This window comes from Falco cherrug, chromosome 2, assembly GCF_023634085.1.
Source record: "Falco cherrug isolate bFalChe1 chromosome 2, bFalChe1.pri, whole genome shotgun sequence".
NCBI classification, from domain to species: Eukaryota; Metazoa; Chordata; class Aves; order Falconiformes; family Falconidae; genus Falco; species Falco cherrug.
The window spans coordinates 25,697,808-25,715,795 of record NC_073698.1 but is presented as its reverse complement, the minus strand read 5'-3'; positions in this window follow the sequence as shown (position 1 = coordinate 25,715,795).

Below are 17,988 nucleotides of genomic sequence, written 5' to 3'. Positions count from 1 at the left end.
AGGGAAACTCTCATTTTGTTTCTTCATGTAGTAGCCCAAATAAATGAAGCATGATGCACAAATGACATTACGTGAAAGGAGAATTTCTTAAGGTAATAAAACATGGGTTTGCACATGAACAATCTGAAATATGTCAGCCCGGTCTTTCACTTGTGTGATTTCCGTGAGGAAAAATACAATAAAAGGTTCATGTGCCTATTCATATTTTATCAGCCCTGCGTTCATGTTTATTCACGCAGCCAGAAAGCCACAATGCAGGTGGTAGCTTCATTAGCCTAGACATTCAAGTTACTCATAAAGATCACATAAACTTAAGTAGGGGCAAAGAGAGAACACTTTAGTACCGTATTACCTGTTTATGTGAAAGAGTTAGTTACATTACATCACACAAACGTTCATGAATCAGATTTTTTTGCAGATTGCCATGAATTAGCAAATTCACCTTGTACTACTTCGTCAGCACTGTCCTTGCACGTGATTGAGTCTGTGGAGGCTACAGCAGCAGCATCCTGCCCAGTGCTTACCTTCGAGTCCCTTGTTACACTCAGCATCACAGAGTGACTTGTTCCTCTGCCTTCCTTCTACATTTCCATTTTGTGGGTCTACAGTGTTTCTCATGTGCAGCTTTTCTCTCTGCTCAGCACCTGCTGTTCTTCAGAGTAGTTTCTGAACTTGACCATTAATTCCTTTGGTATTTTTGGTTGGCTATATTTATGACTAGCCTTTTTAAGCTTTTTCAGATCCTTTGCTCATTTGCCGGACTTTTTAATAATTTCTGAATGATATGCTGCTTTTCTCATGCCTATCAATGTCATGCTTAACTTAATTGCAACTTCTGTGATAACCCCATATAACCTACTTAGTTCTTCCAGCCCTCAGAGATACTGTTTTTATTAATGCATGCCAGCTTCCAGCAAGTGCTCTGACAGATACTCCAGGCTTTTAAAGTACCAGTGAAAAAAAATCCTTTTTGGATTAGGTCAGTCTTAAATAGCTAGGACTCAGACCAGCAGGCTTTTAGATACTTTCAGCTCGTGAGTGAAGACATGTAAGCATCTCTGAAAGGGCCCTAACCCCTTTTTATTATTAGGTCGTTAAACTTCCATAGGATTTCATGTTATCCCGAGGAGAAAAAATAGGGAATTGTGCCTTACCTCAGCAATGTGTTTAAGCATGGGTTTATGCTTAAGCTTTCAGTTAAGTTCTTCCTTGCTGTAAAAAGTAGTTAGACAAACAAAATTTGTTAAGTAAAAATCTTCACCATTTTAAAACCTGGGCCTGCATGAAGCATTGCCGTTGTGGTACTTTAAATCTGATTGAAATGCTCTAGAATGCTTTGATTTTCTACTTCATTAATTTTTTAACTTCACTATAAATCTAAACAAAAAGAAGTAAGTATTTAAAATGGAATGGTTTGGCCAAGTGTATCACAAATAAATTAATGAGAATAATACAGAAGACTGGCTATTTCAGCTGCAGTCACAATTCACTCAAATATAAGGACTGTTAAAATATGTCTTCACTCAATGTGTTCAGTCCAGCACAAAGGTCAAAAGGTAAAATGACTTCTCTGCGTGAGTAAACTAGACAATGTATCTGAAAATAGAGATTTTAACTACAAATGGCATTTTGAGCCTTTTACTACCAGCAGCTATGTCATTGTGAAGTGACACAATGACAGGCACTATAAAAGAAGCTCCATCTTATGCCCAAATTGAAGTAAAACTGTAAGACCTGGGTCCAGTGTTTAAATATATATACATAAATAGTTTTTAAGCATTTTTAAACTGATTATTGAAACAGCGTTAGAACCAATCCGAGCGCTATTATACTGACCTCCTAAATATCTTTATAGCATGATTGTGGCTAGCGATCTGAGTAGCCATTAACAAGTCCAAGTACCGTTTTGCTGTACAGGAACTTGTGTTTTTCAGACAGAAGACTGTTTGGCATCCTTTGATCCTTGAGGCTGCTTAGCTAAGCAAGACAGATTTTTCTCTTCAGTTTCAACTATTTTAGTAGATTATTGCCACTCTGTTGGCTGTCACTCTAGGCTATATCACCCTGTCCCCATCAGAGCACCTATATTGCTGCAAGTAAATGTAGCATGCCATGAAAGACCAGATCACTAATTACAATGAAAAATGAAAAAAGAAAACCAAAGACCATAATTAAATGACATATGTTCTATTGGTGACACGCTGATGACATGCAGATTGAATGTAGTTGTGGAAAGAACAACATTAATGGTGATAGCCAAATAAAAGTCTAAAATAAATATATCCCATAGAGATTGGCAACACTGAAGAAGCTGCTTCTTTATAAGAGATGTAAACCCAAGAAATCCTAGTTCTTTAAGAGTCATGGTTTATTTTACAATCTTTTATTTAGTCTGTAAAATTAAAGTAATGAAAACATCATAGAAGATTTCCATGCAGTGATGAGGCAAACTAAAAAGGTGTAAGAAGATACATTTTCACCACCACTGAAAATGTATTCTGGAAAAGGCTACAGGGATAACATTTAATTGGAGGATACATCCTGTCCGTCAGTCATTACTGCAAAAGCTTTTGTACATTTTATACATTTGTCTACATGGAAAAGATTAAGCAACGCCCTTTACTAAAGAAGTGGGAAGATGAAAAGAAATAAGTGTATTAAAAAAAAAAAAAGCAAAATTACCACATTTTCATGCACACAGGACACTTGGCAGTATTATAAAATGTTCTGATTTAATCGGTACTTCTTCATGTTCTAACTCCTGCTGCTAAGGGCCAAACCCTGCTGAGCTTCCCTAGTCTCTAGTGTGCCTGGAGAATTAGAAGAAAAGGAGATGAGATATATTTTGCTGTTCTTAGGCCTCTGTGGCTTCAATTGTACATAGCTGTGCAAACCTAAGACCCTTTTTTCTAACATTAGGAACTGTCCAACTACACATTTAAGCAAGATTTACAGCAGCACAGTTAATCATTATAGAAAAACATAAGGAGACAGATGAAAATTTTAAAATATTCTGAATATAAATTCAAACATCCATCTGGGGACATGTAGAGTTACAGATCCATTCTTCAGATGAACTACAGCTATGTTGAATACATGCCCACTTTATATTGAAGATTTTGATAAAAACCCTAGGCTATTTTCGTTTTTAATTTAGGTCTTTCCTCTGAGATTTGCAAGGATACTGACTAAAAGATGTAGCCACGTTCTTCAGTTTCCATCAGCCTGCATTTTGCAATAACAGAAGACCTGGAACAAAGGAAACTCTTGTCCACTTAGGACTCCAGACTTGAATTTTAAAGGTATTCTGAAACCAATTAAGTTAAGAAACATTCAATATTATTTCCTGGTTGTATTCTAAATATGACACACATTTTCCATATGGAAACTAATCATAAAGCTGTTTAAAGAATTACATACACGCTGTCAGATATTTAAATATATGAACAAATACTGGTGCTTGACCTGTAATTAGGAATTAATTTTGTGAAGATGTTGACATAGGAAATTTTTTGTCTCTTTCGGGGCAAGGATAGATGTCACTGATGAAGGACTATGCATTATTTTGAAATAGGGGGGGGCCTTGCTTCCGTTCTTACCAGAACTAGAAAATTTTACTGACCTGGGCTACTTTTACAATGAAAAAATCATGAAAAATAATGCATTTTTGCAAAAAGTTAGATGAATGTACAGGGAAGAAGTTACATCAAAAATTTCCTAATTAGCTCTGCCTGTAATATTCTGACTAATGTGGGTAAGATAATAGGTGTTTTCTAGATTCCTAATATTTGATAACTTTTTTTCTTTCTTTTTAACTGTTTCTCCAGATGATAAATAGCCCAGCTCCTTTGAATTCATAGATTATTAATAAATGAAATTCAGACACCTCTGAATACAGCTAGGTGTATTTCCAAAGATGGCAATAAATGTGGGACATGAAAATCAGATTTCTATTGCATTTCTATGAAGAAGGTTGCTGGAACATGATGTGTTACGCAAACCTGTGTCTATGCTGTGCCAATGGCAGAACCCATTGTTTGTCCCTAATCATAGTTTTCATACATTTACTGAAACTCAAAGGTTCTATAGCACATACTGTCCTTTATGAACCCACTAATGTTTCAGAGTTTGACTACTATAATTTCATCTCCTATAAAATCATCAAATTATGTTTGTAGGATTTCTTCTATTCAGGCCACAGAAGTCTTGCTCATGTCTCTTAATTTTTTCCTTTCCCTTGCTGAGTAGTTGCATTTTTATTGCATCAGTGGACATACTAAAGCTTTTGAATTTTCCAGTTTACTCCTAAGACTTCATTTTCAGGAGAGCTTTCATCTTAAATGAAATCAGTTTCAGTAAAGTTTGCTAATCTTTCGAGTTCCAATATTTTACTCAGTCAGTAAACTCATCAGAGGTTTACTCAGCTAATGTGAGACCAGCCCTGTGCATATGTAAGTAGGTGGAATCTGCTTACTGGGATGGGAGTAGTTCTCTGTAATCTGGACAAAAAGTTATACAGGATGTGTGACGAACAACAGTTTATATTTACACTTTCCTTTTCAGTTAAAAGCAACGTATTCTCGTACCCTCAATGTAAATGTGTTTCTGTTATAAATATATCTATAACAGCAAAGCATGCTACATTGTGCTACACTTACTGTTTTTATATGTTAAAATGTCCAGTACACAATGACAGAAAAAATATGGATTAGAAAATTAGTATGAAAAGTGTTTACCACAGATTTATCTGCCTTCAGTAACAGTATACATACAATAGTGTACATGACACTATTACCTAACTGTGGTCCTGGAAAATCACCACAGAACAATACCTACTATGAAAAGCCATTAGTACTGATATGTCTTCATACAGCTGTATTGCTATTGAGTGAATTGGAATGAACCACAGTTCCAGAGTTCCTTGTGCTGAAAAGCTTTACCAGCTGAGATTATATGATTGACTTCCTGTTCTCTGATATTACAACTTTATAGTGACTAAACTGCCGCTTTTCTTATTGTCAGACAAAAAGGAAAACTGTATCATGAAGTCTTCTGATCATTCCTCTCGTTATCTGTCTTAGGCAAGGCCGTTTTAAAATTAGTGGGTTTTGTTAAAGCAGGCAATGCAGAACCTAGGACTAAACTAAATTAAATGAAATTATAAAAAACATGCCTTGAGACACAGACTGCTATGCTGTTGAATTTAAGGAAGATAAGACATAACAGGTTAAGTAAGTATTTTGCATTAGTTCTCTTCATCTATTTAGTCCTTCCACTTCTTTAGGTATCTGTCTAAATTTACATTCCCTTACAGTGAAGAGAAGAATTCCTATTCAACTGTGTGAAGACCTTCTTTTTAAACTTAGTGCAAGTAGGACTAAGTTATATGAATAATTTTCGGTACTCATGGCAGAGCTGTTCTCCTATTTCATTTTGCCTCGGGTGTCTATCATCTGGAAGAATCAGCTTATACCATCAGGGTATGGAGGCCTTGAAAAGCCATTTAAGTTAATCTGTCAGATACACAGTTGTTAAAATCAATGGATTATTTTCTAGCTGCATGTATGTGCCAGCACTGGTTTGTGGTAGAGAAATAAGGTGCATAGGCTAACACTTCTTAACTTTTTAAAATTATCTAAATTGTGGCTGACATGCTTCTTTCTCTCCCCCATCCCCCAACTTTCTACCCTTTTCCCTTTTCTATTACTATGCTTATCTAATTTGATGAAAAGCTAGTTTAGTGAGCTAAATGGGCAATAAAAGTAATCATTTTTTACCAGTCTAAATCCCTGGAATTCCTGCTATAGAGTCAGCAGGGGTGTAAGAAGTTGTCAAGACTTTGCTTGTGCCAACTTCAGTCCATTTAAAATCTTGTGAAGCTACATTGTCAGAAAGATGCATTAAGGTTATTTTTGCTGCCCTGTTCTTAACTTAATGTCATCTTCATGTAGAGACTTAAGACCACTCTTGGTAGTTTTGTAAATGGCCTCTATTTCATGGCTTCTGATCTGGATGATAAGGGACCTCCCTGTTTCTAAACAGCTCTTTGTTAAGGCAATTATTTATAGGGGTCCTGTGGCTATAAGTAGCATTCAAATGTGCTCAGACTGTCACTTTTGCTGCCTCCTACAAAATTTTCTTTTCTGGAACCTGTTCTTCTTTTATCATGTTTTCTGCACTTAAGCATCTTCCCTTTTAGCAATTTATAATATCCTTGTGTGATGGCTAGTTAGAAGTCTGTATCAGAGATCAGAACCAAGATGAATTCTTTGTACCTAGAAGATAAGCTAACAGGCTTGATAGGAAAGAGGTAAAGAGGAAAGGTGCAAGATCAGTGTATCTTCCCTCTTTGAATGCCAGCACATCTTTTCGGACCTGGTGAATGGTTTCCACTTGAGTGCTTTAGACATACTGCTTGCAGATTATGTGTGGAAGGCTATATGAAATTGTACAGTTCTATTTGTGCAAATGTCGTTTACTTGTTAATCACAGCAAACGCATATACTAGTAAATAAAACCAGAGTGGCCATTCTCTGTCAACGAGACCAGCTGTCACCAAATGTTACAGAGGAGGACACCAAAGTGTTTGTTCCCATCCATGGAGTCTGCTGAGAATAGCCCCAGGCCTTTGCTATTCCCCAGGCAACACCCAGGCTTCCCTTTGAATAAGTATTCATTGGCCCAAACAAAAATCATGCCAAGGATCATGTAAATAGTTTAATGATGTAAGCCCAAACCCTGTGTGTTCTATCAGTATAGAAGTAAAGCAAGGCTATATGTGTGCTGCTAAATCAAACTATGCTTAGGGACCATTCTCTGGGCCTGAAGCTGAATGATACAGATTTTGGTGTGTCCAGCCTTTATTATTCATATAATATTATTTATTTTATGTAATATAAGTTATTATTTAATTATTTTTATGTGTTCTTTTTTGTTTTGAGTATCTGATATAATGTGAAGACTGACTTGCATCCCACCAGAGTGAAGTTTTCATAGCATGACAATGAACATATATATGACATATCCTGCGGTATGACATGAGGGCATATGGAATGTTTTGGAGGATGAAGGGCTTGTTAGGGTAGTGCTGGAGGACCAGGGAAGGTGAAAGAAGTCAAACCTGGTGCAGTCTTTTCCGTGCTGCCTGTTAGGAGCAAACTCTATCATGTGCTGTAATTCAGACCATGTCTTGGCATTGTCTTAGAAAGTATTAGTTAGAATGGGCCAAAATTGTGCCAAGGAACATGCTTAGTCTTGAGCAGTATGAACGACCAGTGGTACAGTGCTGACATATATTCTTTGGCCTTTCTCACAAATGTATTTTGTTTGTATATCATACAATACTGATAGGTATTGTATGATTTCCTGGTCCTAACTTCAGTACTCACTGACCAGTCATGCTGACTGCCTCCTGGAAAACCTTGAGCACAGGAGACTGATTGCTTATGCTGCTTGTGGGATCTAATGTCATGAACTCAAAGTAGCACTTGACAGGTTCAAAACAAGGAGAAGAATGTGGTTCTTCACACAGGGCATAGCTACGCTGTGGAAGTCCTTGCCACAGGATACTGTGGAGCTAAAAGTTCATGTGAGTTCAGGGAGGAGGCTGCATAAACTCAGAGAAGAAATATCTGCAATGTTTACTAACTTGGTGGAAGCTATATCTGGCTCAGAGAGACACTAGAACACAATTGTTGGAGGCTGGGAGAATGTCCAGGGAAATGCTATATTTGCCCTACTTTTTACTCTGTCCTATGCATCTTCTTTGGCAGCTGTCAGAGACAGGATACTAAGCTAGAGCTGTCTGGTCCAGCTGCTGTGCTCTCCTATATTTGTCTTCAATCTCATCTCCATCACTCTGCATGCGTCTGGTGAACTCAGATATACAGTGTCTGTCTGCAGCTTGGACTGTTCATTCTTTGATTGCTTTATGTGGGGATTTAGTCCAGACAGGATCAAGTTGTATGTATTTATTCAGGTCCTACAGACCTTGGCCCTTTTATCATTGTAAGCTTCCTGCTTAGCTTAGTAAGCTCTTAATTAGCTTCTGTATCTTTTCTGTCATTCTTCAACTCAGGCAGAGCAGGCTATTTCTTCTAGGAAGCAGAAATGTGGCTTTTTAGGCCATTGGTGCCTCTGCTGGTAAATTATTTCCCCCCCCAAAAAAAAAGCCACTGTGATTCTATAACATTGCCAGGCAATAAACCCTTCCTTTCTCTTGTACCTGTTCCCATCGGCACCTTGTTTATCTTTTCCAGAAACTCTGCCTTTGTGTTGTTTTGTTGCTAACTGGTGGAAGGAGTCTTGGGTCTATTTGCATTCTGCAGTAGCGTTCTGCGTCTAAGCAGCAGCATAAAGTGTCAGCATTTAGTATGTCAGATATGTCATGCCTTTTCACTTTCGGTTCTGTTACCGCTTTTTACCTGCAAGTATTTCAATTGGCCCATATTCTAGAAAATGGAGCAGTAATTTACTAAGACATGAGTTTCCCTATTAAAAATGAGTACATCTGTTCACTCAGCTATGGCTTCCTCAGCACCCTCCAGTAGCAACATAATTAGAGTTCCGATTGCAAACTGCTAATAATTCCTTCCCCAAATATCTCCCAATCTAATTTTAAATGCAACATAACAAATGGAGCTAATAAACAGCGAGGAGAGAACATGATGAGGCCAAATGAGTTATAGCAATATCGCATATGAAAATTTATTTAAGCATTGATACAAATGTAAAATCACAAGCTTCTATAGGCATTACAGGAGCAGTGTCTTCGAACAAGGTATCTAAAAGATCAAGGAAGGGTTTTCTTAGATGTTTAAGAGTGTGGAAGAAGACAAAGACATAGATGTGGAGGTACACTCAGGGCCATATCAATGGGCCTATTTTGCATATTGTACCTTATCTAAACTAGCTAATACTGAAGATACAAACAGAAAAATTGTTTCTATTTCTAATAGAAATTTTCATATATTTTTAAAAGGTATCTAAAGTCTTAATTTTGTTCTAGGAGGTACACTGTTCTTTCAGAAAACTTGTGTTTATCAAACTGGTGATTATCAAAACAATTCCAAGACTTTCCACTGATTTCACAAGGCAGCTGATCAGCTTCACTGTATAGCCGCTCGGATACGTGAGGCCTGTACTGTATCAGTAGTCAAAGAACCTCTGAGAAAAGTCAGATATGTAAGTTTAAAAGATGATACTGTTAATTTTTTTGGTAGTATCAAAAGCTTCAATTATTAAATCATTATAGAAATGGAAAGACATTTTTATCATCATGAAGGAAATTTTTATCTTGCTGTTGATTTCCATAGGTTCAGGATTTTGTCTATAATGTACGAAGAAACTTCAACTTACTAGATCTAAATCTTTACTAAATTTACAATATATTTAGTCGTATAGTGGAATACTCATTCTTGGCCATTGCTAAATGTTACAGAAGCACCCTCAAGTCATTGCTTTCCTCTCCCTTTTTTTTCCCAGCTTTAATTTATCATAGAACATCATATGCTGTATGTCCTTGACATCATTCATCAATATAATATGATGTTCTCTGTTCCCCTAATGGTGTCAGTCATCCTGTGATTTCAGAATAAAGGGATTGTCCAAAGTCTGTTTCCAACAATCAAATACTGTGGATTAATCTTTTATGTAAACTTAATTATTTCCTATTAAATGTATAAAATATGGTAAAAATAGGGCTATTTAGATCTTATGCATCAAAGAGTAAGCAGATTGCCTGTGATAATCAGAAAGAATGTCTTTCTTCATATGCAGTAACTGATAAATAGGTGGATGGTTAAGAACAGGGCTTTTTTCTTCAACCTGCAATATCAGATATTCAGCAGAGTTTGAAACAGGATTTGATCTGTTGATCTATTGTCTTCCTAATTTAGAATCCTGTATTTCTTAAACCTTGGAACTGTTTAGCAGGTAGCCAAGAAATTCACAGGCATGACAGAATGCATTGTTCAGCAATTTAGTCATCTCTGCATTAGGATTGCCAAGAAGGACATCAGATGCAATTAGCAAAATTCACACTTTGTCAGCATTGTAAAAATTATTTACAAGGTTTTATAGAAATGCTTTGAAGGTATTGAGCAGGAGATAAGCGTTAAGGAAGTAATAAGGGCTATTTTTCCTATTTAAAAGCTATTTAGAGCACTTCTTGGGCTTTTTTGTTCTGTTTCAAAGTATGTCCCATTTAAATGATGCTTTGTTCTTGATTTACCTGAATGTCATTTTTTATTTTTATATGTCATATAAGGAAATCCTGAACTTTAAAATCTCTCCATTAACAATGTATAACCTTAGAAACCTTGTTGCTGTAGTCAAATACTTAATATCAGAAAAGCTTGTTGTATGACTTCTCAGTGAAATATTAACCTGTGGAACCTTTCAATATAGCTCTGTAAAACTTTTTGAAAATCACATAGAAGACAGAGTGCCTCAGAAAAATGACTTAAAGAAAATAACAATATAGCTTTTTTTCCAGCTTTTATGATTATATTGCACAATATAGCTTTCTTCAGATCCTGCTTAGAGTCACTATTATGAACTTGTATGATATATTGGTTTATTTGGACTATGATTTCTAGGTATATTTGATAAACTATGTCCAGCCTCAGGAGCAGAGGGATTGTTTGTTTTATAAAAAGGAAATGTGAAGGTACAATCTAATGCAAATCTATGTAAATTCAAATTTTCCCACTGTTCTCAATGGATGTTGTTTCAGGCAGACTGTGTGTCATAAGTAGAGTAAAATTCCCACTGATTCTGTGGCTTTGAAAAGCCAGGAGATGGCTTTGAAAAATTTGGCTTAGGCAAGAATAGCAAAGACAACATACAGAAATACAGGTAGGAGATTTTTTTCCACCCATTCTTCCACCAGTTTCCATCCTGGTTCTCTTCCAACATATCCCAGGATATAATATAGTCCTGTATCTAACTCTAATGCATTCTGCTGCTTCCTCTGTGAGATAGTAGTGTTATGTACAGGGGAAGGTCTTTAGCCCCTTGCTGCTTCCCCAGCCTGGCAAGGTTCCATAATTACCAGTCTAGGCAACAACTGAATCCTTAAATCGCAAACCCCTTTGCCCGCGAGCTTGGGAACCATACTGATTTCAGTGTCTGGTAAACCTTGGTGCAACAAGAAAATAAGCCCAATTTTAGGCCAAATGAAATATCAGTTTATAATGTAATTTTGAAAAACTGCTGATATGTACAGTCTTAGGACCAATTAAAACCTCAACAGGAGTAATACCATGCTGTGTGAAAAGATTGCAATTGATGCTTCTATTTTTTACTGTAATTGTCTGAGAGCCTCAGGAGAATACACACCAGACTCTGAAGGAAAGTGCGTTTGTAAGCCCTATGAGCTGTGCCATAAACTAGTGTTTTGAACAGTGCAAGGATGTGAAAAAGAAAAACGACACTGCATGAGGCTGTGGATGAGAAAAACAAATTAGCTCTTTCTGCTATAGCTGCTGCTACTCACATACTCACAGGTTTGGTTTTGTTTAAAAATAACCTAAAATGCTTTTTTTATTTTTAAAAATAAATTACTGCTTGTAAAAAAGCTCAGGAGGTAGATGTTTTATAATCATGGCTGACACAAGAATAATATACAGCATGAGCAGCTTCCTACTGTGGCAGAATTAAAACAGTAACAAAAACTTGAGTACTAGGGTATAGGACAGAACAGCAGGAGATCTTATTGCATTGGCCTGCATCATCAGGTCATTTCTTCCTAGGTAAAGTGACACAAATCTAGTTACAACTCTATGTTCCTCTAGTCTCTGCCTTACGTCCCCAAGCCAAGCTGGGGAGACCCTCATTACAATCAGAGAAGGTAGCATGTTGTGGGCCCTTTGAGTTCCTTGTTCTGCTGTCCTCTCTCTGGAGTAAGGTATCAGACTAGCATGATTCAGGGAGGGTTTTATGATGTGGATTCTTGTCAACAATCAAGGGGAGGAGTCCATCAAATTCCTTTTAAAACCACCATATAAATACCGAATTTTGGTAATTTTGAGCTAGATTGTTCCTGGTCCTAACTACCCTGAAAAGATGTAAATGATCTGCCTTGGTGTTCTTATGCTTCCAAGATTAAAATAATCTCATAACAATATGACTGCTATTATAATCTTGGTGAATACTGACCACATTTTAAAGGGTCCAGTGACATATCATATTTTCTAGAGCAGCCAATCCTTCCTAAGTGAGAAAGGTAGTAGTCACACAACAGCTGACAATGCAGAGGGAGAACTAATCTGCATTGCCTGCTGTTTCCACATATCTGGTGAGTTAGCAGGGTCAGATTATTTCCCTGGTTCAAATCTTGGTGACTACAAGGACAATGTGTAGTCCTTATTAAAAATATAATTGGTAGTCCTATATATAATAAATGATCACTAATGGTCCTAGGAAAGAAAACAGCTAACTTTCTTCAGGAATTTTTTTTTTTCTTCATTACATGGAATCAAATTGTAAGATTTTTGTCAGCTCCTACAGGAGATCTTTAACTTTCTGCTTCATTACTCTAGATTTTGTTCTTGCTGCCATTGGTTAATGGTAAACAAGATATCTGCATCTCTTATCCAGGCTACTTACTTGATTTTTTTTCCCCCTCAAAACCATCTCATCAATCATACTATTAAATGAACATTATAAAAATAGAAATAAATGTAAGGAACTGTCACGTAAACTCAATACAAAAGCAGCTAACATAGAAAAGTCGGAGATACTTCAGTATATTTAATTTATCATTTTAAATATGTAGTATATAAATATTGTTCCAAGTATATTGCTTAAAATCTATTGAAATGCACACTGGTTTGTTTTATTTTTCCCTGTGACTTCCAGCAATTCCAGTAGATTTGTCTATGTGCTTAGTCACTTTAGAAACAAAAGTGAGCCATATCTTTTGTACACATCTTGTTTAGCTCCTTGTTTTCATTAGCAATTTGTCAAGTGCTAGAAATTCAGAGATTTTTCTTATAACAAGTAGTCACAATTCCTGAAAGCACTTGATGTTTTAAGTTCTCAGTTTACTTTGGAAATGGGACCTAAGGAATCTAAGCCATATGGATATCTGAGAATTTTCTTCCAGCTCACTCTTTTTTTAGTTATGTCACAGAGAAATAACAAAGGAACCACTTCCTTTAAGCGCTGAGTGTGTTTGTTTAGCCAAGAATAATCAAACTCTATAATACAAAAATTTATCCCTGTAAATGTGGCATTTTCATATTCTCTTTCTTATTTCTTGTGGCTTTTCAGTTCAAATTATTAAATCAAATATTAAAAATATTTTTGTTCCTCCTCTGATAGATTACATGCAAAGTATTGCTTCGATGACATGGCTAAAATAGCATATATGTGAGGACAGCTATATTTATGTCACAAGATGACATCATTGTTTGGGTGTCTGCCACATTCTACAGCACTGAGACTTTCTCCACTGCAAGACTTAGTAATTTGTTTCAGTGATGGACCACACATTTGTACCTAATCAGGTTCAGGAAGCCAGAGACTGAGGTAACGCTGGAACTGTTGTATAACAAGGGGTCTTCCCACACTTTCAAGCAGTCCTGCCCAGTTTGGTGCTGCTAGCCAGGAAGTTCACAATTAGGATCTTGAGTCAAAAAGCAAAAAGCTGTCTATGCACCTTCAGTAGAACTGTTGAATAAGGAACATGCTAAAATTGGGGGCAACTGAAAGTATTTGCTGATTTTGCCTTGATCTGTTAGCAGTTTTATTCATTCCTGAAAATGCAAGAAAAGCCAAAGCAGCACGCTTCTAAAAAGGAAACATTCACTAAATAACATTCTCAGCTTGAAATCACCAAGCTTGTATTTTTCAACTGCTTAATCATTATTCCTTTCAGTCAAAGAAATTTTGTAGGTTCATCCAAACTATTTTTCCAGCTTTTCATCTGACAAGAAAAAAATCAGGTTTGCTTGTTTGTTTGTAGCTTGATTCAGGTTTCTGTTTAGGTCAGCAACCTCAAAAATCAGTGATTTGCATAGTTCTGTGAACTTCTGTTAAAAAGAATTACAAATGGGTACAAAAAAAGTATACCTGGCTCACGAAGCTGGACTATGACTGCATCTAGCATTGCTGGCCAGGGTGCAACTTGTGATGCTTTGGCATCCATACAGATTCATTTACCTGGGAGTCAGGGTGCTGGGGTCTGTGGCTGGAGCGCAGCAGGTGTTGTTCCTGCAGGGGTCTGAGACTTGCATGGACCTTGGACCTGGACCTGGGAGCTGCAAATCACTTCCAGATCCAGGAATACAAACTAACTGCACTAGATCTAATGACGGTTTAAAAGCTACAATCTGGAAATACCAGTTGCAAAAATCAGCTAGAAAAATACACCTTGCTGCCCTGATGACAAGGTTGTTTTTATAACGCGAGCCAAGTTTTAAGAATTAAGATTCAAACCCCTCATGTTAACGAAATTCTTTCTACATTTTATTTTAAATATGGATTTTGCAGACCTATTTCTCCCCATGCGGCTCGTTGCTCTCCTAGGGGCGGTTTCACGCTGCCCCCCAGCTCTGGGCTCTGCCCTGTAAGAAGGCAGCAACCCACGAGGTGGCAGAGCTCGCCTTGGAGAGCAGCCTTCAATGACAAAACTCTTGTTTTGCTAGCAAAGCTCCCTTCCCCGCGTTCTTCCGCTTACTCATCGATTTCAAGTGTAGCTTCCTTTTAGCACATAAATCAAAATTTCCTTAGAATAATAAAGTAAAAATATTCAGCCATATGTAGAAATGGAGATCAGGTTTTATATTGCTCTTGATTCAAAGGTTCTTTCAACAAAATAGGAATTTTTGTCTATCTTTGTTTACATCCACAGTTTCAAACTAGTTGAGCAAGTTGTAATTTGTTTAACCCATTATAAATTTAACTCAGTTTCAGTGTTTGTCTGAAAACTTGAAGACAGCAAAACCATCTTCATGAACAAATGAGAAATTTGTTCAACCCTTCAGCTTTTAGAATAGTAAATAAATAAATAAAAAGGGATGCCTCAAAAAACATTCTCCAACAAGAAATACCTGACACTGTATAGAATGTATTAAAGTTTCATCTGCTTATCACAGAAAAGTCATGTCAGCCTGCTGAATATAACTTGACTAGTAAAAAAGTTCCAGAGTGTGACTCTGCTTGACTGATCCTTTTCTTTTTTCAACTTCCAGGCATTAAGGGAGACTAGGTATAATTAACATAATTCTAAATTAGAGTCAGCGATGTTATTGTAGGAGTTAGTAGGAGTCCAATATTCATACCAAGTATGCCAATCCCTATAAGAAAGCTGAACAGGAGAGTTAAAGAGATTAAATGATGCAGAATAAAGCTTCCAAAAGCTGTAATTGAAAGTGACAGAAACATTAGCTTTGAAACAAGTAACATTTAATCACACAGATTATACCAAAATGTAATTTTTGTATGTTGTTTTCTTCAATATAATTTAATTTTAATCTGTTGAGACAGCTCATCATTTTCCACTGCCTACTGGCAGAAGCCTGTCAGAATATGTGAATGTACAGCTACTGTAAGGAGTGAGACCTTTTTTCTCAAACACTGGTCTCAGCTTATGCATGCCTAAAATTTCAGTTGCTCCTACCTGCATCTGTGGGTTTCAGGTGTAAGCATGTGCACCATTTCTTGCTTTTGAATGTACCATTTGAATGGTTGAACTTCTGAGCTGGACAAGCAGTGTGGTCCCAGTGAAAGTGTAATATTTGTGCAGTAGAAAGTTATTAAAGGGCAAAGGCACAAAGGAAAAAAACATGTAAAATACCTTTACATGAACACACGGAGTCCAGGATAAGGGTTAAAACCTTCCTGTAAATAACATTTGGTTTTATTCTCTTGCAAGTATACAGAAAATCCAAATGGGCTACATAGTTTTAAAATTACAGTAGCTGAAGGCAGAAAAGAATTTGTATGGGGATTGATTAGTCAGGACACAGAGAGTAAATCTCAATATAGTAACAGAATAACAGCTCATCTGGTGTTGCGGAACGTGTATTTACCAGTATCCCTCCCTGCCCTGACCGATATGAAACTGAGCTCTGTATTTGCAGAACGTGTAAGCAGGAGTAAATGGACCTTCAGGAAGACTGATACGAAGTGCCTTTGCCTCCTGGGGACTCAGAAGGGTAACAGGCAGGAGAAATTCAGGTTGACACTAACTTGCTGTTTACAGCAGCCAAGAAGTACATGTGAAAGCATGTCAAAAACTCCAAGTATTTTTGATAGTTACCATCAAATATTTTAAGTTTATTTGCTCTTGTTATAAAACTTGTTTGAAAGTGAAGCCAGCTACCTAAAACAGAGTTTGAACTACAAGGTTATAGGGATGTTTATTTTCTTTTTCTCTACTAATATGTAAGTTTAAAATAATAGGTTTCACCTGTGTTTCACTCTCAACTCCTCACAAAGTCTGAGTTCTTTAGAAATGCCTTTTGTTTTGGGGAAGTTCATATCAATAGGTCAGAATGGCCAGATTTTCAGAAAACAAGTATTTTGGGTGTAGAGGAGCCCATTTTGGCTTATGGACAGAATATTAAAACCGAAGCAGTTTCAGTGTGAAATGCAATTAGGGAAAGATCCTGACTTCTTTAATTTGAAATAGGCCAAGATGTCATTGGTAAATCCCAAACAGCAATCCTGGCTGTCCTGTAATCTCCAGCCCTTAGGGCACTGCAACAGCCATTCCTGTCCTATGATTAGTTTATAGCTGACCAAGGAACTATGTGGACCTATTCAAAACCCTAACAGACTTGATGCCATCCCCTTGTCTTTGACAGGGTGTGTCTGAACATGGGATCAGGAGGTAGGAGCCCTCGTTCTGGGCTCACTGTGCCTGAAAAAAGTTTGGCACTCCAGCTCCCATAGTGGATGAGATTGCCTTAACGGGTAAACTGAATGGGAACAGGGGAAAAGACACTTCCACCCTTGCAGTTACAGCCAGGATACTGCGCATCAGAGATGTAAGACCCAGAGGCCCAACTCAACATAGAATGCAGGTGCTAGGGGAAAATCCTGGTATCTTGCTTCCTTCACTGCTCATACATTTCCCATTGACCGCCCTTCAGATGAGACAATCGATCCACAGTGCAAGGCTGGGACTGCAGCAGTCTCCCCTCCTGCCCCACAGGTCAGGCTGTGGTTTGCTCTGCTCCCACGGCACAGGTCTGGCTGCCCACCAGTGCAGTGAAGTTTTGGTAAAGAAACCAGAAGCTCAAGATAAACAATTGATTTTTCCATATCCAAAGTATATTACATTATCTTCAGGGCAGGGACTGGCTTACCAGGTTTGTTTGCAAATGTTTGAGCCATTCACCCTTTGTCAGCAATAAGTGATAATGTAGCAAGGAAGGAAATGGACTTCAGAAAAGACCGCCCGCTGAAAAACAGCAGCCAGAGAGATTAAACCTGCAGATGTAGTTTAATGGTCATGCTGTCACAAAGAGAGACACAAGCTCTTGCAAAAGAAGGGTTATTATAATACTCTGTTTATTACAGTGTCAGTACAGGACATGTAGTCATCCTAGCACAGAGTAACACTTACTATATTGTACTCAGGGTGAGTAATGAATGCCATGTGAGTAATGAACGTATCCAATCTTTCCAAAACTCTATCTGGGCAGGCAAGGGGGTCAGCTGTCTCACTCAGCAAGATGCTCTGGCTACTTTGTGCTACTTCGATGGCACAGAGCTGGTAGGAGGTTTTCTTGGCTGACTGCTCAGGAATGCTAGTTGTGTAAGGACAAAGCCATGATGAACAAGTAGCCCAGCATGACTTGGGGCTGCTTTGAGGTGCCACAGAGGTCCCAGCACGATCTTGATTGTCTCCAAGTCACAAATCTGCAGGGGTTTTGCAAAGCTACTGTTGCCCCTTGTACATCATGTTTTTTCTTGAGGATGGTTGGCTATACCTGTGGTCAAAAAGTCATAATTTCTGAATTCTCCACAAATGCT